Raw genomic sequence first — 27,495 nt, 5'->3', positions numbered from 1 at the left:
ATTGATTGAGTTGGGATTTTCCATACTGTGTCCATTTCCAGTGTCATATCATGGGTTGCCGGTTCAGCAAATAGGTGGAGGTTGAAGTCGCCAGCCAGTAGTATGTTATCCGTTCCCCCACCCTCCATGAGTCTTGTTATCTCTTGAACTAGTTCATTTGACCCGGTCCGCTTATTCTTAGGGTGGATATATGTGTTTATGACGTGTAACTGATGGCTTCCTTGGTTATTATCAAGTGTGAGGGATATTGCCTGTATTGCGTTCGGTGGGGTAATATTTATGCTTGTTATTTTGATTTCTCCAATAGCTGATATTGACGGGAAGATTGCCAGGCCGCCAGAGCAGCGGCCATACTGTGATTCTTTGCGGGCCGGATATGTCCAGGCTGTATATCCTTGTAGGGCTATGTCATTGGGCTCCCATGTTTCCTGGAGGAGGATCAAGTCAAAGGATTGCAAGTAGTTCGATATTTCGGGGTCCTCCAGTTTGTCGGCTAGTCCGTTAATATTCCAACTGCAAATTTTGAGTTTGTTTTTATTTTTGAGGGAAGCCACCGTTTTGGTGGCTAAATCGGCTTTGTTTGTCAGTTGTTGTTGCAAAGGTGTCAAGGATTTTGTGGCTCACCGGAGCTACAATTGAACTTTTTCGTGATAGTTCCATCAATGTGCCTTTATCTTCTTGAGATTGTGAGTCCACTATGTTTTTAAAGAAGTATTTCAGTCAAAGTGATCTCATGAATTTGTATGTGTTAATCAAGGTTTCAGGCTTGTTTGATTTATATGTAGGGATATATGACATCCCTTTTTGTAATGTTTTCATTTGCTTTTTTTTTTTCCAATTTTTTTATTATTGAAGGAAGAACAAAAAGAATCAAACATAAGAAAACACATATGTTATACATTTCCAAAGAAACAAAGTATATGAGTAGTTACAGTATTATTTAAATAAACAGTTTATATACAGAGAGACGTTAGAAGCAGAGATCTGACTATTACTAAACTTTGACAAAATAATTGTATAAAGAAATAAAGATTTACAAATAATATACAGATATTTAAGCTGGCCTCATTTTCTTTCCAATTCATTTAAATCATGATTCAAAAAAATGTAACCAGATTTTTTCCTTTTTTTGTATAGCCTTAAGGCCCCTATGCCTTGCTAATGACAGTTCCATGGAGTTGATTTCCTTCATCAGAAGCCACCAATCAAAGACAGCTGGAATATCTTTAGATATCCATAATCTAGCGATGACTAACCTGGCACAAGCGAAGATGATAGTTATTAATTCTTTATAAGGACAATTTGTTTCTTGGATATCTAATAAAAGCAGTTGTACTGAGAGTGGTGGTGTGACGATTTGTTTTTTATTTAGGACTTCAGATAGTTCTTTCCAAAATGACAAGAGCGCTGGACATGAATAAAGCATATGTTCTATGCCCGCCGCTTCATGGTCACATTTCGGGCACTTAGTTTTCTTATTGACTTGATTGCCCCGTGCCCAACTAGCTATCCTCTGCGGTGTATAATAAAGTTGAGTAATAGTTCTGTACATCTGTAATCTCAAACTAGTAGACTGCACAATCGAGTTTATGTGACGTAAAGAGTTTGAGATCTGTAAAGGATTAATATTCATACCCAATCGGAGAGACCATTTGGCAGCTATTTTCGTGTAGTCTTCGTTTTTTCCTTGTATCAAATATCCATACCCTAGACTTATTAATGATTTTACTTTATTAGAGTATAGACATTTACGTATGTCTGATTCAGTTGCTTCCATAATTTTCATTTTAGAAAGTAAATAGTCCCTTATCTGAATATATTTAAAGAACATACTGTCGCTTAACCTATAAATAATTTTAAGTGCTTCAAAGTCTAGAAAACCATTCTGGCCATAAAAATCCCCTAGTATGTGAATGCCTTGTCTCTTCCAAAAAAAGCCTGCTCCATCAGAGAAAATGTCAGGAAACCCTGGATTATCCCATATTCTAACCTCTGCGTTATGATATGTGATTTTCCCAATTGTCATTATTTGATCCCAAATTTTCTTAATATGTTTGACTGTCTTAAATTTCACTCGCTTGAAGTAGTTTGGGTTTTGCAAGCGGTATAGGAATTGGTTACTATCCAGTCCCAACATAAAACGGTGGAAAAATAATGGAGTTTCGTTTTTTAGCAAACTTCTAATACGACCAAAAAAAGTGGCTAAAAAGTAAAACCTAAAATCAGGAAATGTTAATCCGCCCATTTCTGTTGACAGTGTTAATAATTTCAAAGCCCTTCTCGCTTTTTGTAAGCCCATATGAAACTGCTACATATGCCCTCCAGTTTTTTGAAGAAAATGTTATTGGGTTGCAAAGGGATGGATCTAAATAAATATAGCACCTTCGGCAGAATTTTCATTTTTATTAGATTAATACGTCCCAAAAGACTTATCGGGATCTTGTGCCATTTTTGAAGTGACTTTGCAGTTTCTTTTAGGAGAGGCTCATAATTTAGTCTTATAATTTTATCAATATTGGGTGCTAATTTGATGCCTAAATACGTAGCGCTTGAACATAAGCCTTGGATAGGTACCAAAGGTTTGTAATTGGCTATTACCTGTGTTTTACCTACATTTAGTTTGTAGCCTGAAACATGACCGTAGCTAATAGATTCCTTTATTATTTCAGGTGTAGCTTTTGCTATGTCTGTGGTAAATATAGCTATATCGTCTGCAAATGCAGTGATTTTCAAACTCTCTCCACCATGTACAAATGGTTGAATATTTCCTTGCTTAGTTAGTGCATTTAAGAATGGCTCCAAGGAAAGAGCGAAAAGTAAGGGAGACAGGGGACACCCTTGTCTGGTACCCCTCCCTATTACAAAACTCCTTGACTCTCTCCCCCCATAGCTGATTACAGCCTGCGGGCTGTCATATAATGATCGGACCCACTTCAGGTATTGACCCTGAATGCCTATCTTCTTTAATGCTTCCCACAGATATTCCCACCCCACTCGGTCAAATGCTTTTTCGGCATCTAACATTACCATTCCGAGTGGGGTGAGGGTAGTCGAGGCGACATCAAAGGCGGTGATTGCTGTGTTTACATGTGCCGTTGTGTCTCGCCCAATCACAAAACCATGTTGTTGTGGGTTAACCAAAGTCGGCATATTGGGTGCTAAACGATTTGTTAATATCTTAGAAAAGATCTTAGCATCTGCATTGAGCAGTGAAATCGGCCGATAAGAGCCACAGTCTTCCGGTGGTTTTTTTTTTAAGAAAGAATACAATTTTGGCTATTTTCCATGATATAGGTACATTTCCCAAATTATCTATAGAATCAATGACATTTTCCAACAAAGGTAATAGTTCTTCTGCGCAGACCTTATATAGTTCCATGGGCAGACTATCCTCACCAGCTGCTTTGCCAGATGGTAAGGCCAGGATCGCAGCATTTATTTCAGATTGTGTTATTTTTGAATTAAGGAGTTGCAATTTTTCCTTAACTGTATCTTTTGATGCGGGCATATATTTGTCCAGATATTGTGTGATTCTTGCTCTAGAAGGAGTATTATCAGGAGTGTATAAGCTCTGATAGTAGTTGACAAACTGACCTAAAATTTGTTCTGGTTGATCATATTCTTGTAAGTCGGACCCTTTAATTTTTTTGATGTCGGTTCTCGCCTTTTTATCCGCGACTTTATATGCGAGTATTTTACCTATTCTGTCTCCTCCTTCATATTGGTTTAATTTGTATTCATGTATTTTAGAACAATATCTGTCTCTTAGCGTCTTTTTAAGAGAAGATTGCAGTTTTAATAGTTCGAATCTTGTCTCCTGGGTATTTCCATTTTGTGCCTTAGTTTCTTCGGCTAGTTTCTGTTCCAGTAATAATATATCTGAAGTAGCTTTTTGAGTTATCCTACGTTTTTCAGCATTGAGTGTGTAGATAAATTGTTGGGTAAACCCCCTTATGCTGCACTTACATGTGTCCCAAACTATATCGATTTTGGCTGAGTTAATATTGAATTCGATAAATTCTTTAATATGTTTCTTTAGGGAAGTGACAAAGCCCGAATCAGTTAATAAATATCTCGGGAAGGTAAATTGTCTTAAATCTGGTCTTGACTCACCATTCTCAAATTCTAGTAGTATAGGGTTGTGATCGGAAGAGATCCTTGGGCACAGTTCAATCTTACAGTTATTCAATATTCGATCAGTTGCCCACACCATATCGATTCTCGAGCAAGATCTATGGGGCGATGAGTAATATGTGTGTCCCGCTAGTTTTGGGTGTTTATGACGCCATATATCTTTTAGGTTATGCAATCTTCCTAGCTCGAGAATCGCAGATCTGACCTTGCGCATCCTGTGCGGAGAGCCGTGTCCAGTAGAATCTAATTTATAATCTATTACGCAATTAAGTCTCCCATCACTAATCTTTCTCCCTCCCATTCTAGTAACTCGATACTTAAGTATTCAAATAACTTGGGGTCATCTATATTAGGGCCATAAACCAAGCATAAAACAAACTTCTGGTGTTCAATCTGGACTTGTGCTATCGCCCACCTCCCCCGTGTATCCGATGATGTTTTTGTAATTTCTATCGCTATTCCTTTTTGTTTTAGTATTGCCACTCCCCTAATGGAGGCACCCAAAGTTGAGCAGACCACAAGCTCATACCCCATTTGTAAGAGTAATTTCCTGTCTTGATAGCTGATATGAGTTTCAGATAAAAGAGCGAATTGAGGTTTGTACATTGCCAGTTCTTCTTGGACCAATCTCCTCTTTTGTTTGCTATTAAGGCCAGCAACATTCCAAATTAACAATTTTGTTTTAGACATAGCTTACATCTAAGTTCTTTGTCTTCCCTCTGCATTAAGTCTTTATTGTAACATTTCAACCTTCTGTATACACCGTCTTTCTTCCTTACAATACATTTTTCTCCTATTTTTCCCCTCCCCCTCCCTCCCTCAACCCCGGACCTTTCCTTCCCTCCCAAGTACCTTTGGGGGGAGTACCCCTCTATCCCTTGCTGCCGCTGGTATGGCAGCCTAGTGAGATGGCTAACACAGGGAAAGGCTCTACCCTCTTCTTGAAACAAAGTTATTCGTTAAATCTACGAAGACCAAAACAAATGTGACAAAATAAAAATTATATAGCAAGAAACCATAAAGCTAGATCATTCCACCAATAATTTCAATCCATTTTTGTGCCCCTGATGATCCAGCGTAATCTGATATTTTAAATACAAGCTCCATAGCCTTGCCAGCTGTCTCTTTTATTTCTGCCTTTCAGCTGTAAATTTTTCTAAAGCCTTGACCGCCTCTTCTTGATCTGTAAAGAAGAAAGGTCGCCCATTATTGATCACCTTAAGCCGAGCAGGCTCTTGTAGGTAAACTGTACAGTTTATAGCTTTGAAGGAGTCAATTAACTTTCTGAGCTCCCACCTTCTGTCCATTGTTTCCTTGCTTAGGTCTGACCGTACAAAAAAAGATATGTTGTCGATAAGAACCGGGCTATTGGGTTTAGCTTTAAATAACACAGCTTGTTTTAGCAAGAAATTTCCAAAGTATATCAGGATAGGTCTCGGAAATGTATTATTTTTGTTCTTTTGGAACAGAGGAAGTCTATGTACTCTCTGCAATTGAGAGTCCCAATCCCAGTCAGACAGATCACTAAACGCTTTTTGAAATAATTTTACTACATATGACCTGACGTCGGCTCCCTCTGCCCCCTCTGGTACCCCAAACAGCCTAAGGTTCTGTCTACGCGCTCTATTTTCCATGTCTTCAACCTTAGTCTCTAGTTTGGATATCCGTGTAACATGTTGTTTAATTAGCTCATCCGAGCGAGTAGATCCTTCTTCGATTCCCACGACGCGTTGTTTAAGATCTTCAATTTCTTGTGTGGCTCCCCCAAGCCTTACGCATACCTCACTCATAAAAGCTTGAATGTCAGAAAAAGAGAACCTGATATGCTGGAAAGGTCCAGCGCCTGGTCATCTACCATTGAGAGTCATGTGCTAAAGGAGTTAGCCCAGTTTTGCATAGCCATAGTAGGACAGATGCTTGGACAGTGGAGGCAATTACACTAACCCTCACGGATGTAGTCTAGTAGCTTGTGTCTGCCCCCAGAGTATGACAAATACACAGTAATACAAGGCTTTTTTTCTACCTTATTGATGCATCTTCAAAAATGCACTGTAAGTAAAGATTTCTCTCCCAATACTCAATTTACCTTTGAAATCAGTAGGCTACTTTCCTTTGTATGTTCAGTACCAATAAAGATAACAGAACATTACGATTTACCACTAGAATCACCATGGTCTCTCAAAAAATATGGAAAAACATATGCGCTTTTAGACAATTTTGAAGATACTTGGGTTGGTCACATGCATAGTTCATGACACAGGTGCCAGCCCAAAATCCACATACCCTGGCTGAATGACTACAATGGCATACTATTACAGAAGGCAAAAACTAATATTTCACTAAAAAGGTAGTCTACCTAGAAAACAATAGCATCAAACTCACTCATGAAATACTAAGTCCTTATGCATTTACTTAACTAACGATAATGGTTTCCTGAACCCAACTAACCAAACCACTTTAACTAAACTAACAAAAACTAACCTTACTTCCAACCGACTCGACTTACTACTGATACTTAAGAACCATAAAAGAAATGCCCTTGCTTGAAAAACAAAGTTGAGTCCCGGACCACCATCCACGCTGAACTCCGCAGGATACTGGAGATGAAAATCATGTAGAAAATAGTTATTAGAAAAAACAAAATATGGCAGTGAAATTGAAATGTAAAAAAACTGTCTAGTAAAAGAAAAATGTTTTATAATGTAAACATATTGTTTATTAAATTGTTAAAAATTATTACAAAATTAACAAACCAATATATATATATATATATATATATATATATATATATATATATATATATATATATAAAACGAATTTAAATTGCATAGTCATTTGAAATGAAATTTTTTCATCTCATTTCTTAATTTAAGCTAGAAAAGATACAATCACAAACAATCATTTGTTGTCACAAAACATCCCTGTTATGAAAGTGTTGCTTGTATATATCAAGATATATCTGCCCTCAAGGACTTTTAAAAAATGATTCTTGCACAAATCTATACTTCGTGCTTAGGTGTACAATGTTATTTCCAACTTGTGCTTCTTTCTATAAATACACATAAGGTACAGGACACAGCTCCTTTTAACCTCGGAGACCCTACCCTATCCAAACCCATAATGGGTCCTATGTACCCGTTCTACACCCTGCCCATATAAGGACGGCCTACATAGCCTCTATTTATACAATTTAAAGCGCATAGTGCATTAGATTAATTTGATTGTTCAAAAATGAGTCTCAGTTTTTATGTTCTCAATGCTTGTTTACAGATGTTCCTATAATACAGTGCACCCAAGTACTAAGGATCATACACTTCTCCATTATAAGAATGCATAATACATCCCATTAGTTCAAATGTTCAAAAGTGCATCTTAATCATAAGGTGCACAGTGCTATTCTACAACGGCCCTTGAGGTCCCAGTAGTTCCCACATGAGACCTCCACTAAATGATTAAGAGTCAAGATTCATCACCAATTTAAGACAATTCACACAACATGCTCAAATTAAGAAATATGCTCTGTTCTTAATATAATGCTAAAATACATCCTTTCTGTATACTTATATGTCATCTGATGCTTAACATCTTTTCACTGTGGTGATCCACATAAAAAGTAAACCCGTTCTTAAAGTGCAAGGTGCTTGATCCTCAAAGATCCTAAAGTGCTTAATTTCTCAGTGTACTCTGGGATATATTACAACTCCTGGTTCTTAAGGTGCAAGATGATTAGTTCTAAAAGATCCTACACTACGAGAGCTTCTAGGGCATTCTACAATATATATCACCTCCTACTTACATGGGGTCAGCCATCCTGGTTGACACCCATAAAGTGCATAATGTAATATCTGTATTTTAATCATGCATATCATCTGATGCTTAATATTTTTCCTTGTAATGATCATTATCTAGAGTATACCTATTCTTAAAGTGCAAGGTGCTTGGTTCTCAAGGATCCTATGATGCTTAGTTTCCCAGGGTACTCTAAAATCTATGGCAACTCCTGGCTTCTAAAGTGCAAGGTGTTCGATTTTAACATATTCAACTGTACTGGATCTCCCAGGGTATTTTAAAATACATAGTAATGCCTGCTTGCGTGGGATGCAGCCTTGATGCTAGACCCTCTATAAGATGCTCAACGTGATATCATGCATTATAATCATACATAAAATACAATATGCCTATAAGGTGCTATATATATAAAGTACCCTGCGCTCAACTAAAACAATCCTCTCAAGTATACTTGAATTATTTTTCATAATCCTGTTACATTTTTTCACTTCCCTAACAACAACGAACAAACCCCTAAGTGAGGGAAAGGAGAAAGAGGAGAGATTGAAAAAATTAAATCATAAATGAGAGAAAGTGAAAAAAGAGAAAGAGAAGATAAAGAAAGATTAGCATTAGGATAAGAGTCTGAATTTTCAGAAATAGTTCCCAAATGATAGTTATTCTCGTATATCACATTCTCATATTTGAGGTTATAAAGCTAGATTTGTAGTCAGTCTCATATCCTTTTCCCGGTCACCTCCCCCTGGGAGGGCCTTGATGTGTTTAATGCCACAATAGTTGAATGTTGCCAAAAACCGATTGTGGAATTAATCAAAGTGACAGGCCATGGGGTAGATCCTTCCAGCATTCTTTATGACCCTTATGTGTTGTAGAATTCTTCATTCAGATTGTTGATTGTGCTGCCCACATACAGTTTTTCACAACCACATTTGAGGACATAAATTACATATCTGTATTCCACGTGATTCTATCGCTGATAAACACCAAATGGCCTTTAAAAGTTTGATAACTTTTACTGTTTGATTCATATTTACATGCATTACAGGAATTGCATCTTACAAATCCTCCCATGTTATTAAACCAATTCCTTTGCTCTTCTTTTCTATCATAATGGCTAGATGTTAAAATGCCGCGTGGCCCCCCTCCTCTCGCAAATATGGCCCCGAGGACTACATCCCCCAGGGCCTGGCCTCTCTGTTTTTTTTTAATAAATTATTATACACAGGGGATGGGGCTGCGTGGCCCCCCTACCGGGCAACTTTTGGCCTGAGGACCCCATCCCCCGGGGCCTGGCCTCTTCGTTGGGGACCATGGGGGAGCCCAAATCCCCCACAGTCCCCAATGCTTACATGCAGCTCCCCTTGTGGAAAAGCAATGTGGTTTGAATTTTGTAAGCGACAGCAGGAAACCTGCTCTCTCTTACAAAATCCAAACCACAGTTTGCTATGACACGGCCGCCCTGTCATAGCAAGCAGCAGTGTCCCGGGGGTGGGCACCCAGGACACTGCAGGAGCCATCCCTGGGGGGTGGCGGTCCCCAGGGCCATGAAGGGCTCCAGGAGGGGGGCCGTGCGGCCCCCTCCCACCTAGTTCATAGCCCCGGGGAGGTGGTGGTCCCCGGGGCTTGGGGGTCTGTAACAGACCCCCACATTTGCATCTTGGTGCCCCTGGGTGGTGGCGGTCCCCTGGGCATGTGGGGGGGGCTTGAGCCCCCTCACACAGGTTTATTACATTTTTTTTAAAGCCCAGGGGGTGTCAATCCCCGCTAATAATCAATATTAGGCCTCGGGGTGGCTGTCCTTGGGGCTTGGGGGGGCCTTGGAGGCTCCCCAAACATTTAAAAATCAGCCCTGGGGGTGTGGTGATCCCTGGGGTGGTGGGGTGCTGCGGGCCCCCACACAACTCTTGAATCAAGCCCCGGGGAGGTGGCAGGCCCCAGGGCAGTGTGGTGGAGATTGGGGCCCCCACGCATTTTTTCAATGCCCCGAGAACCTGTCCCAGCCGGGGGCTTCAATACAACGAAGCGCGGGTGGCCGCCCTTCATTTTTTTATTATTTTCTCGGTCGGATTTGCTCACCCAGGTCGAATTCGGTTGATTTTTATTTTTTTAATGCTTTTTTCTGCCCTTGGGGTCCTTGTGGGACCTTCTGAGCAGGCCTAGGGGGTCAGGGTGCTTCTACCCTGCCCCCTTTTCTTGTTTTTCGTGTTTGTTTTTCTCTTTTCTTGTGACTCAGTTCTACCGAGTCACAAGATGGCTGCCAACACTTCCTGGTGTGGAATGTTGACAGCCAATTAAAATAAAGCTCGTAGTCGGGAGGGTCCGCGGATCCACCGCGCCTCTAGATATCAAAACTTTTACTTTTTATTTTCTCAGCAACTACTAAACTGATTTACACCATTTAAAAAAAGGAAGCTTTCTGAATCAACCACTACATTTTTGCCCAATTTGGTGTAATTCCGTTCAGCATTTCGGGATGTAGCCATGTCTAAAATTTCTTATGGGAAATTAATTTTCCGACCTCTTTTTTTTTTATTTCTCAGGAACTACTAATCGGATTTACAGCATTTAAAAAAAGGATGCTTTCTGAATCAAGCACTACCTTTTTGCCAAATTTGGTGTAATTCCATTCAGCAGTTCAGGCTGTAGCCGTGAAAAAATTTTCCTATAGAAAACATCATGGGGAAAACATGTTTTGAGACCCCCCTTTTTTCTCGACTCCCGCTTGGTGAATCACCCTGAAACTTTAAAGACAGGAGCTGACCGGAGCGCCCCACTAGTTTTGAAAATTTAGCAAAGATTTGTCAACCGGCGCCAAAGTTATTGGGAAAAAAAAAACGGTTTTCCTATGGAAACTAGGTCCTAACTATAACTATCTACTGGCAATCGCCAGTAGATAATATATATATATATATATATCTATATCTATATCTATATCTATATCTATATCTATATATATATATATATATATATATATATATATATATATATATCTATATATATATCTATATATATATATATATCTATATATATATATATATATATATATATATATATATATATATATATATATATATATATATATATAGATATAGATATAGATATAGATATAGATATATATATATATATATTTCCAAAAAGTGCTCTGCTGGTATGCCAGAGGCCCCTAGGGAGGTGGCGTGTACTCTGGTCGAGCAAGCCGGAAATTCAATTCGCTCCAAACAGCTGCATACACACGATCTCAGTAGCCGCCACAGAAACGCCAAACAGGAAACAATCCAAGGGTGTTTATTCACTTGCTGATTTAACACCCTTGGATTGTTTCCTGTTTGGCGTTTCTGTGGCGGCTACTGAGAGCGTGTGTATGCAGCTGTTTGCAGCGAATATATATATATATATATATATATATATATATATATATATATATATATATATATATATATATATAAATATACTAGCAGCCCGTCCCGAAGTTGTCGGGGAGTAATTAGGCTTCAGGGCCCCCGCCCGCCCCGACGTTGTCCGTGGGTCCCCCGGAGCCTTCCTCCATATATTGCAGTATTATACCTCTATGTTTACTTTGTACGCTTTTGTAACCTGCACATGGAACTTTTTCCTCCGGTAAAGCACCGTTTGGCTCACTTTTTTAATGCTCTGTTTGCTTCCTCTTGCTACCTGCACACGTCACTTTTTCCTCCTACACCTCTATGTTTACTTTCTACGCTTTTGTAACCTGCACACGTAACTTTTTCCTCTTGTAATGCACCGTGAGTTCACTTTTTTAATGCTCCGTTTGCTTCCTCTTGCTACCTGCACACGTCACTTTTTCCTCCTATACCTCTATGTTTACTTTCTACGCTTTTGCAACCTGCACATGTAACTTTTTCCTCCTCTAATGCACCGTTTGGCTCACTTTTGTAATGCTCCGTTTGCTTCCTCTTGCTCACGATGTACGCTTTTGTAACCTGCACACGTAACTTTTTCCTCCTGTAATGCACCGTTTGGCTCACTTTTGTAATGCTCCGTTTGCTTCCTCTTGCTCACGATTTTCATTTTTGCTTCATTTTTCCACCGCTCACCGCTCCTAAATAAATAAATAAATAACCTACCTCATCCGCCACTCACCGCTCCTCCCCGCCTGTCCGGCGCTCCTCACCGCCTGTCCGCCGCTCCTCACCGCCTGTCCGCCGCTCCTCGCCGCTCCTCCCCACGCTATGTCCGCCGGTCCTCCTCGCGCTCCTGGACGCCGCTCCTCCCTACGCTCCTCACGTCGGGCACGCACGTCGCGGCAGGCGCTTCTTCCAAGGGACTACTTTTTTTCTGTAAATTTTTTAAATAACGTATATTTATTACGTTTATATAGCCTATGTCCATCTGCACACCCTGACGATTACAACGATGTATCGGGTGTGTGGATTGGCACTGTGGTTCCTGAGTTTACCCGCCTCAAAGGTTCAAAGTTCTTCCTTTATAATAGTAGTATAGATCTATATATATATCAAGTATCTCCGAATCCCTTTGCAGCGCCCAGCCGGAACACAGCCAAAGAAACGAATACAGACTCCAATTTTGCGTGGATCTAGCAGGTCTTTATTTCAAGTTCAAGTTGTCAGACGCGTTTCGAATACCTCCGTATTCTTTCTCAATTGACAAACAAATAGTCCGCTTTTTATTTTTATACTTTTTAGAAGTGATGCTTTCACCTATTCCCAGTGCAAGAAAATAGAAGAAATACTGCATGCAAATGCATGCTGGGTATTGTAGTTTCAACACCCCCAACTTTACCAATTGAATTATATAGTATGTTTATATATATATATATGAACAAAAATAAGGTGGGGAAGGGGCCTCCAGGGAGTTTAAAGACCAAGCGATGACAAGTTCCCTAATAGACTACAAATACAAATGATGTCACCGGGTCTAAAGAAAAGAAAGTGGTACTATCGTCAGTGTATGGGAGACATTACATCTATGTGTTTGTCAAAATGGGCACCTCATGATCTATTCCAGGGTTCCCATCAGTCACCACTCGGAACCGCCCTTCATCATTTGGGATTCCTGTATAGCCATTCGCCAGGTACCGGCATAGTAGAGGAGTTATTAAACCTCTGTTGTTACCAATACCGACCTTGATGGATTTAGTCTCACAGGCTATTTTAAAGCTGGAAACAAAAATGAGAGTGACTGATTGTGCAGTGCATATGGTGAGAGTAAAAGTGAAAAGTGAAACTAAAATTGGGTGAGGGGGCAAACAAATAACTTTATTCCGTGTTTTGCCTACTCCACCATTGTTAAAAAGCAGTGGGGTGAATTTAAACAAATAATCACCCTGAGTTATTGGTCAACATGTTTCTGCAACTAAAGGACCACAGAGTCCATTGCATTCATCAGGACCTATCTTAACTTAAGCTACTGCAATAGTGATAAAAAGTGACTACAAAAATAAATCTGCGACCTTAATGGAGATCACCTGGATCCTCTAGGTGTCATCTGATTCCGCAGTTTGTTGTATGCCACTACTGTAAAGACAAACATAACAGACAATAGTAACCACATTCATTTACATGTAGTTAGAATGAAAACACTTATAACTACATGACCTTATCCTCTTTCTAAGGAATATGATTAGGTTTCACAGTTTTTTAACACATAAAGACTGCTTATGATCTTTTATGGCGTTTTTACTTCATCTTACCCTTTTAGACAAAGTAGAAGGCTGCGCCTCGCCTGGCATCGGCTCAGGTCTCGAGGGAAGCACCGCTCTGAAGGGTGAAAGGAAGCAAAGAACAGGGAATGTCACTGCTCCTTTGTATGGTCCAGTACTAGTGTAGAGGTAACTAAAAGGCTGTGTCAAGTGATTGTAATGAGAAAGAGGCCGAACGTATTTTCTATCAGCCATATTCAATCTTATCCCATAGGTTATGTTGGCTTTTTACTGCGTGCTCAGAAAAACACTTAGCGTGTCTTGACATCTCGCGCTGCCGGTATACTGCAGGCGAAAATGAGAGCTGCTCAGTAGAGCAAAGTAGAAGCGCCAAAACACAAAAGACTAAAAGGAGTTGAGCACCCAAAGGAGATGTCTCACGCTTACCTATCCGTCGGTACCTCGCCGCCTTCCTCTGAGCCGATGGGGAGGTAGCGAGGCACCGCGGGCACATTGTTTAAAAGCGCCTGAGTGATTGGACGTGCGGAGATCACGTGATGTCGCTGGACCAATCGGCGAGCTACTATTATTGCAGTTCCAGATAGGAAGCTACCTGCACTGCAATTCGCTGGCGCCTGGTCACGTGGTTCGTATTTGCGAATGGGTGTTTCTATTGGCTGGAGCCTTTGTACTCCTATGGAAACGGGGGGTAAACATAAACACGAAGTAACCGTTCCGTTGTTAGAACGAAAAGGGTCAGTTCTCTAGCCAGTAATTCCAGTGAGGAGTAAAAACGAGCTAAGGAGACAGCTATCTTGCTATATGGCCAATAATTCCAGTTCAAATGTAAAGAACGAGCCAAGACACCAAATATTTTAGTCTGGTTCAGTTTATGTTATAAAATGCATATGGACCATTATTATTGATGGAGACTCTTGTCTGTGGTGAACTGCCCTATGGGGTGTGTGCTAGCAAGATTTGTAAAAAGCACCAGACATTGCCCATTCATTAGGGTGGTTAATATACGTGTGTGCAGTCTACTAGAGGGTCTCTCACTGGTATGTGGATGCTGAGATTTCATACATCGATGGTCTAATTCATTGAAGAGAGGACCAAGGGATCTCATCGTTAAGACCACCTCTATTCGTGCCCAGCCTGAACACCCATTTTTGTTCTTTCCGTATGAGAAAGGTTGTGCGATCAGTTACATGTGATGGTATGTATGGCTGTTCAAGCACAGTCCACATGAATGCTGTGGGATCATGATTCCTCTCTATGAAGTGATTAGTTAGTTTAGTTGCTTGCCTTTTCCGTCGGATAGTGCTTTTATGTTCAGAGATGCGAATCTTCACCTTGCGGGTAGTCATCCCGACATACTTAAGACCGCATGGACATGTGATTAGATAAATTAAATTATCACTGTTGCAATTTGTGAATTTATCTTGTCTCCAGGGTTTCCCGGTGCCGATGTCTATCTCCGTTGATTTTGTAGTTTGAGGACAGGCTTGGCAAGTGCCACACGGATGGTGGCCTTTTACTGGTGGCAAATCCCAGATCGTTCCTAGAGCCCTAGGTGTATAGTCCAATGGTCTAGTATGTACTAGACGGTCTTTCAAATTCGGACCTCTCTTAAAGGAAAATAGGGGTTTCTCAATGTGGTCCTTCCCTGAGTTGAGAATAGACCAATGATTCCGAATTATTTTCTGGAGGTTATTTGAGAGGGTCCCAAACGTGGTAACACACGTGAGTTTGTTCAGTGTGGGTTTCTCTGCAGGTGGTTCTAGCAGGGCCAATCTGTTGTTGTTACTTGCGCGCTTCATTGACTTTTTGACCAATTTAGGAGGGTATTTGCGGTTTATTAGTTGTTGTTGTAAGGCTTTGGCATGTGTTGTATAGCCTTCCTTGGTAGAACAATTCCTTTGGACTCTCAAGAATTGGCCATATGGCAGATTCTCTTTAAGTGATTTTGGGTGGTGGCTGTCAAAACAGAGTAAAGAGTTTTTCGCCATTGGTTTTTTATACAGCTCAGACTGTAAGCCTGTCGGGGTGGAGAAAATTCTTAGGTCTAAAAATGCGATGGCTGTCTTGCTTGTTTCAACCGTGAAGCGTAAAAAATTGTTCCTGCTGTTGAGCCAATGATAGAAGGTTATAAGATCCTCTTGTGTCCCTCTCCAGATCACCAGTATGTCATCAATATACCGCTTCCATAAAATTATGGAAGCGATATACGGATTGGTGTCTTTCAAGATGAACTCTTGTTCAAAATGATGAACATAAAGGTTCGCCAGGCTGGGGGCAAAAACGCTCCCCATGCTGGTGCCAGACGTTTGGAGATACACCGTTTCTTCGAATCTGAAGAAATTTCTCTTCATGGCCATGGTGGCACAGTCCATGATGAAACTGATAGGTGTTATGCTGTTCAGATCCCTTTGCCCCAGGAGTGAAGAGATGACTTCTAATGTCTCATCCTGGGGTATGGACGTATACAGTGATTCCACGTCAAATGAGACAAGATGGTCAGTGTCTACATTGAATTCAATCTCTGGAATAAGGCGCAGCACATCAGTTGTGTCTCTGAGATAGGTAGGCATCTCTAGGACCATAGGACGCAAAAAATGGTCCACAAAGGTGGACAGTGGCTCAAGGACGGATCCGATGCCTGATATTATTGGCCGTCCGGGCGGGGGTCTTTGTTCCTTATGCACCTTCGGAAGGCAATAGAAATAGGGCATCACCGGATGTTCCGTGCATAGAAAAGAAGCTTCATTTCGAGTTATCCAGCCTTCAGCCAGTGCTTCCTCCACCATCGTTTTAATCTGCCCTTGTATCTCTCCAGTTGGATCTTGTTCTAGAGGGCAATAGGCGTCTTTGTTGTGCAGTTGTCTCAAGCACTCTGTGCGATAGTCGCTGGTGTTCATGACGACTATTGCACCGCCTTTGTCGGCTGGTTTGATGGTTAACTCCTTGTTGGTAGTCAGAGTTTTGAGCGCTTGTTGTTCAAGTTTTGTAAAATTGTTATAGGTCTCCTTTTTGGTTGTGAACAGCCTCTCGATGTCTTTCTCAACAGCTTGTTCAAAAGCCAGCACTTGCACAGGGACCATCTGAGGTCCTGGATTGAACTTCGATTTGTTCTTTAGACCTGTGTTGATCTCTTCTTGTGTTGCATCACATCGGTTGTTTTTGGAGAAAAGGAAATGTAACCGGATTTTCCGGAAGAATTTTGCCATCTCAATGTTTGTGGCAAAATGGTCATTCTTCGTTGTGGGCACAAAGCCTAACCCTCTGTTTAAAACTTGTTCTTCAATCGGGGTAATAGAATGGGCGCTCAGATTGATGACGAGCCCGCTTCCATGTTCGGTTGTGCCGATGTTTTGGTCTTCGTTGTTGCACTCCTCAGGTTCCTCGTTGCCGGTGGTGGACTGAAGTGAACTTGTGGCTGTGCACCTCTCCGTCGTCCTCGGGATCTCCCTCGGCCAAACCCTAAAAAAGGCGGTTGGCCAACAAATCCATTTCCAAATTGTTGTGGAGGGAATGTTCCCATTTGTGGGGGATAGGGACCCATTTGAGGAAACATTGGGCCCCCGAATTGCCAGGGAGCTGGTTGCCACCATGTTTGATTTTGATGTTGATTCCCTCGCCAGTTCCTCTGTGATCGATTACCTCGGGTCTTTTGTTGAAAATTACCTTGATTAGAAGAGTCTGAATCTGTGGAATTACCATCCGAGGAACTGGACCCATATGAGGATCCTGTCTTTCTTCCTCTAGTGTTTGAGTCAGGAGGCACATAGGAGCTACTGGTATAGGGATATACTTTCTCGAAGCTGAATCTTTCAAGATCTTTTTTGAATTTTTCCATTTTGGTAAATAGAGTAAACTCTTTAAATTCTTGGTTGTTCTTATTTGACTCATCTTGGCCCTGTTTAAAGAGTCTGGATGTTAGAGTAGTTTTAATCTGAGATTCAAGAACCTGTATTTCTATGAGAATGGTGTCTGCTATTCGCTGTGATGTTTGAATGATCAACACCAACCAATCTCTCGTACACCTCCATGCTATCAAGGACCAGTTTTTTAGGAATTCTTTGTCGGTGAGAAATAGCCTCGGGGTGTTTGTGACTATCAAACCTGATGGTGCGCAATTTTTCCTTAGATACTGGGCCATGACTACCCCATGTAAAGTTATGCGAGTTTGAGATTTTTTTAAAGCGAGAATTTTACCCCATTCATCGGGATTGTTACTGGGGACTGCGGGTACAGAGTCCAAGAGGTTTGGATGTTTATCCAGGGCATCCTGTACATCCTCCTCTCCAAAGGCCAGTCCATGATTCTCCGCCATTTCGTGGAAGTGGCAGGAGATTCTTGTGTAGTTTTTTAGATAAGGGATAAGAAAAATGTCAGCCAAAGTCACCACACTGTACTGGACTGTCCCTAGTACGAGCGAATCAATCTCTCTTTTGGAGGGATTGAAAGAAACATAAAGGTGTGTTTCTATGAATAACAAGCCCGCAGTTAAAAAGCTGCTCTGAACATGAACAAAAATAAGGTGGGGAAGGGGCCTCCAGGGAGTTTAAAGACCAAGCGATGACAAGTTCCCTAATAGACTACAAATACAAATGATGTCACCGGGTCTAAAGAAAAGAAAGTGGTACTATCGTCAGTGTATGGGAGACATTACATCTATGTGTTTGTCAAAATGGGCACCTCATGATCTATTCCAGGGTTCCCATCAGTCACCACTCGGAACCGCCCTTCATCATTTGGGATTCCTGTATAGCCATTCGCCAGGTACCGGCATAGTAGAGGAGTTATTAAACCTCTGTTGTTACCAATACCGACCTTGATGGATTTAGTCTCACAGGCTATTTTAAAGCTGGAAACAAAAAAGAGAATCTGCCATATGGCCAATTCTTGAGAGTCCAAAGGAATTGTTCTACCAAGGAAGGCTATACAACACATGCCAAAGCCTTACAACAACAACTAATAAACCGCAAATACCCTCCTAAATTGGTCAAAAAGTCAATGAAGCGCGCAAGTAACAACAACAGATTGGCCCTGCTAGAACCACCTGCAGAGAAACCCACACTGAACAAACTCACGTGTGTTACCACGTTTGGGACCCTCTCAAATAACCTCCAGAAAATAATTCGGAATCATTGGTCTATTCTCAACTCAGGGAAGGACCACATTGAGAAACCCCTATTTTCCTTTAAGAGAGGTCCGAATTTGAAAGACCGTCTAGTACATACTAGACCATTGGACTATACACCTAGGGCTCTAGGAACGATCTGGGATTTGCCACCAGTAAAAGGCCACCATCCGTGTGGCACTTGCCAAGCCTGTCCTCAAACTACAAAATCAACGGAGATAGACATCGGCACCGGGAAACCCTGGAGACAAGATAAATTCACAAATTGCAACAGTGATAATTTAATTTATCTAATCACATGTCCATGCGGTCTTAAGTATGTCGGGATGACTACCCGCAAGGTGAAGATTCGCATCTCTGAACATAAAAGCACTATCCGACGGAAAAGGCAAGCAACTAAACTAACTAATCACTTCATAGAGAGGAATCATGATCCCACAGCATTCATGTGGACTGTGCTTGAACAGCCATACATACCATCACATGTAACTGATCGCACAACCTTTCTCATACGGAAAGAACAAAAATGGGTGTTCAGGCTGGGCACGAATAGAGGTGGTCTTAACGATGAGATCCCTTGGTCCTCTCTTCAATGAATTAGACCATCGATGTATGAAATCTCAGCATCCACATACCAGTGAGAGACCCTCTAGTAGACTGCACACACGTATATTAACCACCCTAATGAATGGGCAATGTCTGGTGCTTTTTACAAATCTTGCTAGCACACACCCCATAGGGCAGTTCACCACAGACAAGAGTCTCCATCAATAATAATGGTCCATATGCATTTTATAACATAAACTGAACCAGACTAAAATATTTGGTGTCTTGGCTCGTTCTTTACATTTGAACTGGAATTATTGGCCATATAGCAAGATAGCTGTCTCCTTAGCTCGTTTTTACTCCTCACTGGAATTACTGGCTAGAGAACTGACCCTTTTCGTTCTAACAACGGAACGGTTACTTCGTGTTTATGTTTACCCCCCGTTTCCATAGGAGTACAAAGGCTCCAGCCAATAGAAACACCCATTCGCAAATACGAACCACGTGACCAGGCGCCAGCGAATTGCAGTGCAGGTAGCTTCCTATCTGGAACTGCAATAATAGTAGCTCGCCGATTGGTCCAGCGACATCACGTGATCTCCGCACGTCCAATCACTCAGGCGCTTTTAAACAATGTGCCCGCGGTGCCTCGCTACCTCCCCATCGGCTCAGAGGAAGGCGGCGAGGTACCGACGGATAGGTAAGCGTGAGACATCTCCTTTGGGTGCTCAACTCCTTTTAGTCTTTTGTGTTTTGGCGCTTCTACTTTGCTCTACTGAGCAGCTCTCATTTTCGCCTGCAGTATACCGGCAGCGCGAGATGTCAAGACACGCTAAGTGTTTTTCTGAGCACGCAGTAAAAAGCCAACATAACCTATGGGATAAGATTGAATATGGCTGATAGAAAATACGTTCGGCCTCTTTCTCATTACAATCACTTGACACAGCCTTTTAGTTACCTCTACACTAGTACTGGACCATACAAAGGAGCAGTGACATTCCCTGTTCTTTGCTTCCTTTCACCCTTCAGAGCGGTGCTTCCCTCGAGACCTGAGCCGATGCCAGGCGAGGCGCAGCCTTCTACTTTGTCTAAAAGGGTAAGATGAAGTAAAAACGCCATAAAAGATCATAAGCAGTCTTTATGTGTTAAAAAACTGTGAAACCTAATCATATTCCTTAGAAAGAGGATAAGGTCATGTAGTTATAAGTGTTTTCATTCTAACTACATGTAAATGAATGTGGTTACTATTGTCTGTTATGTTTGTCTTTACAGTAGTGGCATACAACAAACTGCGGAATCAGATGACACCTAGAGGATCCAGGTGATCTCCATTAAGGTCGCAGATTTATTTTTGTAGTCACTTTTTATCACTATTGCAGTAGCTTAAGTTAAGATAGGTCCTGATGAATGCAATGGACTCTGTGGTCCTTTAGTTGCAGAAACATGTTGACCAATAACTCAGGGTGATTATTTGTTTAAATTCACCCCACTGCTTTTTAACAATGGTGGAGTAGGCAAAACACGGAATAAAGTTATTTGTTTGCCCCCTCACCCAATTTTAGTTTCACTTTTCACTTTTACTCTCACCATATGCACTGCACAATCAGTCACTCTCATTTTTGTTTCCAGCTTTAAAATAGCCTGTGAGACTAAATCCATCAAGGTCGGTATTGGTAACAACAGAGGTTTAATAACTCCTCTACTATGCCGGTACCTGGCGAATGGCTATACAGGAATCCCAAATGATGAAGGGCGGTTCCGAGTGGTGACTGATGGGAACCCTGGAATAGATCATGAGGTGCCCATTTTGACAAACACATAGATGTAATGTCTCCCATACACTGACGATAGTACCACTTTCTTTTCTTTAGACCCGGTGACATCATTTATATATATATATAACCTACTGGCGCTCGCCAGTAGGTAGTTATAATTAGGACCTATTTTCCATAGGAAATCTGGAACATTCTATTTGGAATAACTTTGCCGCCGGTTGACAAATGGAGGTCACACATCAAAAATGGTTTTCAATCTTGTATTCCACTGGAGGAAATAATGAATAAGAAAAATTGATAGAATTAATATACATCCACTTGAGGATTTGATAGAACTTGTGACTAGAAAATGTTGCAAAACTGAATACAGTGAAAGAAATAATGTTGAAAAAGGGAAAGAAAATAATAATCAATAGAAAAAAAGATTATATAAAAAATGTTTTTTGGTTACAGACACAAAATATTTGTACAAAAATGAAATGAACAAGGTGTGAATTCATAACATCCTATATGTATAAACATTTGAAAATGATAAAATACACTACAACTACCATAATGCCCTCTGTGAAGGGAACAGGAAATGAAGGAAGTGGTAAATGTTTAAAAAGGAAATGTAACAGAAGGGCGTTACAGTGAACAAGGTTTCAGTTGAAACCGAAACGTTGGTGGTTTGTTTGTTTGTCAAATAAAGGATCTGCATGACAAAATTTGAAAAGAAACGGAGTGTGATCTACTTTAATCTCTATTTGGGGATGTGTGTTTGGATTTGAGGTAGCGTGGCTAGGCTACGAGACAACGCACCAATCGGAAAGAGCGCCAGGACAGCGAAAAAAGCTGTGTGTGAGGATATGTATGTATATATATATTCACTGAAAAAACCATTGGTTATAGACCATATATAGTTAGGGATTAGCCTTTTCAAAACCTTATTTTACTCACACAAAACCATTGAAATTTCATATATAGTTAGTTCCACTAACTATATATCGCGCACCCGCAATCCACTGCTGATGATGTCACATATTACATCATTCATGACATGGTTAGTGTCATCACTGATGACATCACTGATGACATCTCAAATGACATCACTGATGACAACATTCAGTGACTGTATGTTTCTGTAAAGTTAAAATATGTCTTACATATTGAAGAATGAGTGGATGTATAAGTGTCTGGATGAAGGATTTAGTAGGTGCATGACTGACTGTATGAGTGAGTGATTAAATGTGTCTCACTGAGTGCATGGGTTAGTGACTAAACTGTTTTAATTTGTGCATCATTATATCTGTTGTTCTACAAACTGCTGCATATGTTGATCAGTAGCTATATGGGTAACTGTATGGGTTATTCATTGGTTGTCCAAGTATTTGTATGGGAAACTGAGTGTGTGTGTATGGGTGGCTGGGAGGTGTGTGACTCTGTACATAGATGTGTGAGTAGTTGATTCACTATATGTATGGGTTCAAAAGTGCATGTGGAAACAGCTGTATGGGCGGTTGACTGTGCATGAGTGTATTAGTGAGTGAATGGATATCTCAGTGCTACATGTCAAAGTAAGTACATATGTAAAACACAGTACATGTGAGAGTTGACATATATAAATAACTGTGCATAAGAGCCAGTGAATGTGTGAGTGGCTGTATGGATCATTGTGAACATGTATCAGGGATTGTATAAGAGAGTAAAGTAAATATGTGTTAGTATATGTTTGAATAAGTAAGGTGTGTATAACTGTATAGTTGAGAAAATGGAGGTGTGATTGATTTTTTGCATAACTGACTAGGTGTGTGAGTAACTCCATGGATGAGTGACAGTCTGTGACTGTCTGTTTACACTGGTTGTATCTAAGGTTATATTAGAGTCTGAAGAGGTTCATGGTATTATCACATGAATGATATCATCAGTGATGTGATCAGTCATGTCAAATGAGATGTTATCAGTGATTTTATCAGTGATGTCATTTGAGATGTCATCAGTGATGTCATTTGAGATGTCATCAGTGATGTCATTTGAGATGTCATCAGTGATGTCATCAGTGATGTCACTAACCATGTCATGAATGATGTAATATGTGACATCATCAGCAGTGGATTGCGGGTGCGCGATATATAGTTAGTGGAACTAACTATATATGAAATTTCAATGGTTTTGTGTGAGTAAAATAAGGTTTTGAAAAGGCTAATCCCTAACTATATATGGTCTATAACCAATGGTTTTTTCAGTGAATTTTCAAGGTTTTGTAAATGCAAATTCCTAACTATATATGGCCTATAACCTATGGTTTTTTCAGTGAATTTCATTGGTTTTTTAATAGCAAATATCAAAAGCTGTAAAATGTCAAGTACGTGATAGGTAAAAACTTTTTCGTGTTTATGCACGCTGATGTGCTTTGAACGCTGCCCCCCTCCCCTCTTTTCTCTTAGTAGTACTCTCTCTTTGCAGATAGTGAAGAGTAGTTAACGCAGGCCTTTACCCCTGTTGTAATCCGTCGTGCCTGCTTGTCTCTCCATTTGATTGATTGTTATCCAAGCATTTACTGTTTTACAATTGATTCTCTTTGGTTCATTCTCTATTTACAAACAAGCACAAAGTCGCAATACTCTGTTTAGTCTTTGCAGATAGTGAAAAATCGTGAAAAATCGTGTAAAAAAATAAAATGAATCGAGCAAAATCAGTAGGCCACTAATTGGATCTCTTTTTGACCTCGCTAAAATAGAAATATTAGGAACAACCCTTCATGAGAAATACGAAAATAGTGAGATGAACTGAGCTCCACACCATGAGGGCTGCAAGACAGTTCGGCTCCGTCACCCACCCCGCCCAAAATAACGACAAACCCTATGCAAATATTAAAAATATATACAACACACCAGCAAAGAAACAGGGTAAAACATTTTATTAAATAACTATTTACATAACTATTTTATACTTTTTATTGCCCGATCCGGCTAGCTCAATCGATCGAGCATGAAACTCATGCACTCTGATAGCAAGCGTTGCTACTGATGCTATGCAGACCAAAACTGGTTTTCAGTTTGTACATTTTTCTAGATTTTTCCATCCAAGGTTGGTTGAGTTTGTAGAACGATGGCTTCAGATTTTCAACATACGGTGTGGTGGCGCGGACTGGGAGGGGGCGCTTCGCTCCTGCCCCCTACCCAAGTAAGATTTTCATACGTGAAAGTACGTTAATGGTTTTGGTCCCTGAGTTGCTTCAATGTCACTGCCATTCTCAAATGGCATAAGTTCTGGATGTTGGGTGCCATAGTTCAGAGTTCTGAGCAGCGCTTGTAACACTGTCTGAAGCTTATTTCCACCTACTGCAGCATCACTATTCTCAAAGTAAGTGAGTGTCGTTTGTGGACCTGACTGCATTTGAAAACAATGTGATATGGTACCTCCCTAAACCGCTTGACGGAGGCCCCCGAGGGGCGGTGTGATGGCACGGACTCGGAGAAGACGCTTGGCGCCGACCCCCTCCCCGTCTTATAGCACCGGTTTAGCCTGAGATCGCCCCCGACATAGGCAGCCGGCTCCCAGGGTCCGGCGGAACTTTTTGCCTTTTGATGACTCTTCTATTCTGGACCTTGTCCCACAATCCGTTTGACCTGAAGACACGCTGTAGTGGGGCGCCCCTTTACCGTTTTAGTTGCCATTCCGGCCGCTTTTGCTACACTGTGCCTCTTCCGCCATTCAGCTGTTTACCGCCCGCTCTTGCGACTACAGCGTCTTGCTCACCATGTAGTTGAGTTGCTACCGCTCTTGCGATGCAACGATAAGCGACTGCCACAGGACTCTCAAAATGGCGGCCGGCTCTTCAGATTTGGGCGTGGTCCACTAAAATGGCCCTGGGACACCTTGGAACTCGGTTGCTTCCCTGATAGGGCTTGGGTCCCATTCTCGAAAGCGTCCCCTCAGCCGTGAAGATTCTACAAAAGTCTTGGGGGCCCCCGACTCCCGCAGGCTTCTGGTGGGGAGCGGCTGCCATGTTTTCTCGTGGAATGGCCACGACGGACCTACGAGATGGTAGTGCTCTCATGCTGACACCAGCTTTAGTCTGAAACATCCAGAAACACTGTAGACTACCAATTCGATCAGTTCCGGTAGCGCCCCAACATGACCCGGTAGAGAAGAACTTGCCCTCCCCTCTTTGACTGATGGTTCTTGTTGCCTGTCCCCTCTGTTGTCATTTTACAGAACTTTTTGGACTGCTGAAAGGGGTTGTGTTCCGAACGCTGGTTGGTGGAGACATTTTGACTATATTCTTGACCTACGTTGTCGCGTAATGCGTTATATGACACGCCGCGTTAGCGCACCCGGAAGTGATCCGGGGCGCGGCGCGCAGCGCGTAACGTAAGCATAACAGGTCATGTGACTTGTTAATAAAACTTTTTATTGGCTCATTTTACTTTTGTTATTTTAATAATGAAAAGCTTGGTCATATGACCTAAAAAATACGCTTTTTATTGATTTCGAACTTTTTTTTTTAAAACATATATGTTATAATATTCCAGGCTAATGTACTTTCCCGGAAAATTTACAACTGTCCTGCAAGTAAAATATATTCCTTTTTCGAGAAAAAGGGCGTTTCTTCGTTCCATGACGGAGCCGTTGAGTAAAAGAGACTCGGCCTGCTGTCTTAGTCGCCGATACGCCTGATTATCAGATTCTTATTGATCACTTTATGTTGCAGGAGTGGAAAACACAACTGCCCTTGACCATTTATCTTTACTGCGTTCCTACATATTATACCTTTTATCCGTCATGTAATTGGACTGCTTTATTTCACTTGCCTTTTACTGATTCGAAAACAGTGACTAAAAGTAAAAACTTTACCAATGTAAATACTACTACCATGTTTTGTTTTAAAAACCTTTATTGTGAAAATGTCAGTATACAAATACGGGCCTATAACCACGTGGGCCGGCCACGGAGCAAACTGAAATCGTATATGATGAGGAGACATTTACATTATAGAGGAACTTAACGAGCGAGCCATTAGGTTGCAAGAACTAAGGTGTCTAACAGTTGCGGAATCGGTGGACGTACATTTTGTAATTAAAATACGACAGGGCCACTTACAAAAAAGTTATCTAGATATACATTTGCGTGCAAGTACCATGGGTGACGTTAATTCGAACTTTCAATAGTACAGTAATCAATAACACATCAGAACTTAATATCAATAGGGATGTCGAAATATTCAATCAATTCTCGTCCCCGCCCGCCATGAGCATCAAAACTGCATTCATATCTCGTGATATCAAGGTTGTTCAACCAGTACACAACAAGGAGTTACGAGTCCCATTTATACCGGCGCCATTTTGGGCGAGGCCGGGCAGGTCCAAGATATAGTCAAAATGTCTCCACCAACCATCGGCCAGACCAGAACCCCTTTCGGCCCTTTATGCTACAAGATGGTGTCTTCCATTCAGAAAATATTGTTGGCAGCATTTTGAAAGGAAAGATAAACAGCCGTTCTCCTAGTGAGTCTCACATTGTTACATTTAGGAAGAATGTTGAAGAGTAGTATGTGGAAAATCTGAAGCCATTTTTCTACAAACTCTCAATCAGCCTTGGATGGAAAAAAAAATCCTGAAGAATGTACAAACTGAAAACCAATTTTTGTCTGTATAGCATCAACAGCAACGCTTGAGTCAGCTTTGTGTCAAGCCGCCATTTTGATTCAATCAATAACGTCCCCCTGCACACATTCAGGGACCTGGTCGTGTCTTCAGATGAAACGGATTGTGGGACAAGAAGCAAAAAGGAAAAGGAAAAAAGTTCCGCCGGACCTCGGGAGCCGGCCGCCTATGTCATGTGCGACCTTTGGCCACACCAGGGCAATAGTGAAGCTGCAGCAGGTGCAAATAAGCTTCAGACAGTCTTACAAGCACTGCTCAGAACTCTCAACTATGGCACTCAACATCCAGGACTTGCCATTCGGATCTTGGCGCCTTGTGCTGGTTCCGACCTATTCACACATCGGTCCACTACTGACATCACCTCATAAGCCAACGGGGCACCCCACACCGACTTTCGGCGCAGCATTGTAGGATGGCCACACCAGTGCGGCAACTTGCTGGACACAACCTCGGTGCCATCCGGATCTCAGCGCGTTCGAGTCACTGTACCGCAAGAGTGACCGGAACTCAGCTGGACACGCCGTCTTTCGGCGCAGCATTGTAGGATGGCCACACCAGTGCGGCAATTTGCTGGACACCACCTCGGGCAATAGTGAAGCTGCAGCAGGTGCAAATAAGCTTCAGATAGTCTTACAAGCACTGCTCAGAACTCTCAACTATGGCACTCAACATCCAGGACTTGCCATCCGGATCTTGGCGCCTTGTGCTGGTTCCGACCTATTCACACATCGGTCCACTACTGACATCACCTCATAAGCCAACGGGGCACCCCACGCCGACTTTCGGCGCAGCATTGTAGGATGGCCACACCAGTGCGGC

Source organism: Lissotriton vulgaris, chromosome 4_1 (genome assembly GCF_964263255.1).
Source record: "Lissotriton vulgaris chromosome 4_1, aLisVul1.2, whole genome shotgun sequence".
NCBI classification, from domain to species: domain Eukaryota; kingdom Metazoa; phylum Chordata; class Amphibia; order Caudata; family Salamandridae; genus Lissotriton; species Lissotriton vulgaris.
The sequence above is the reverse complement of the archived record's forward strand: the minus strand, read 5'-3'. Positions refer to the sequence as shown.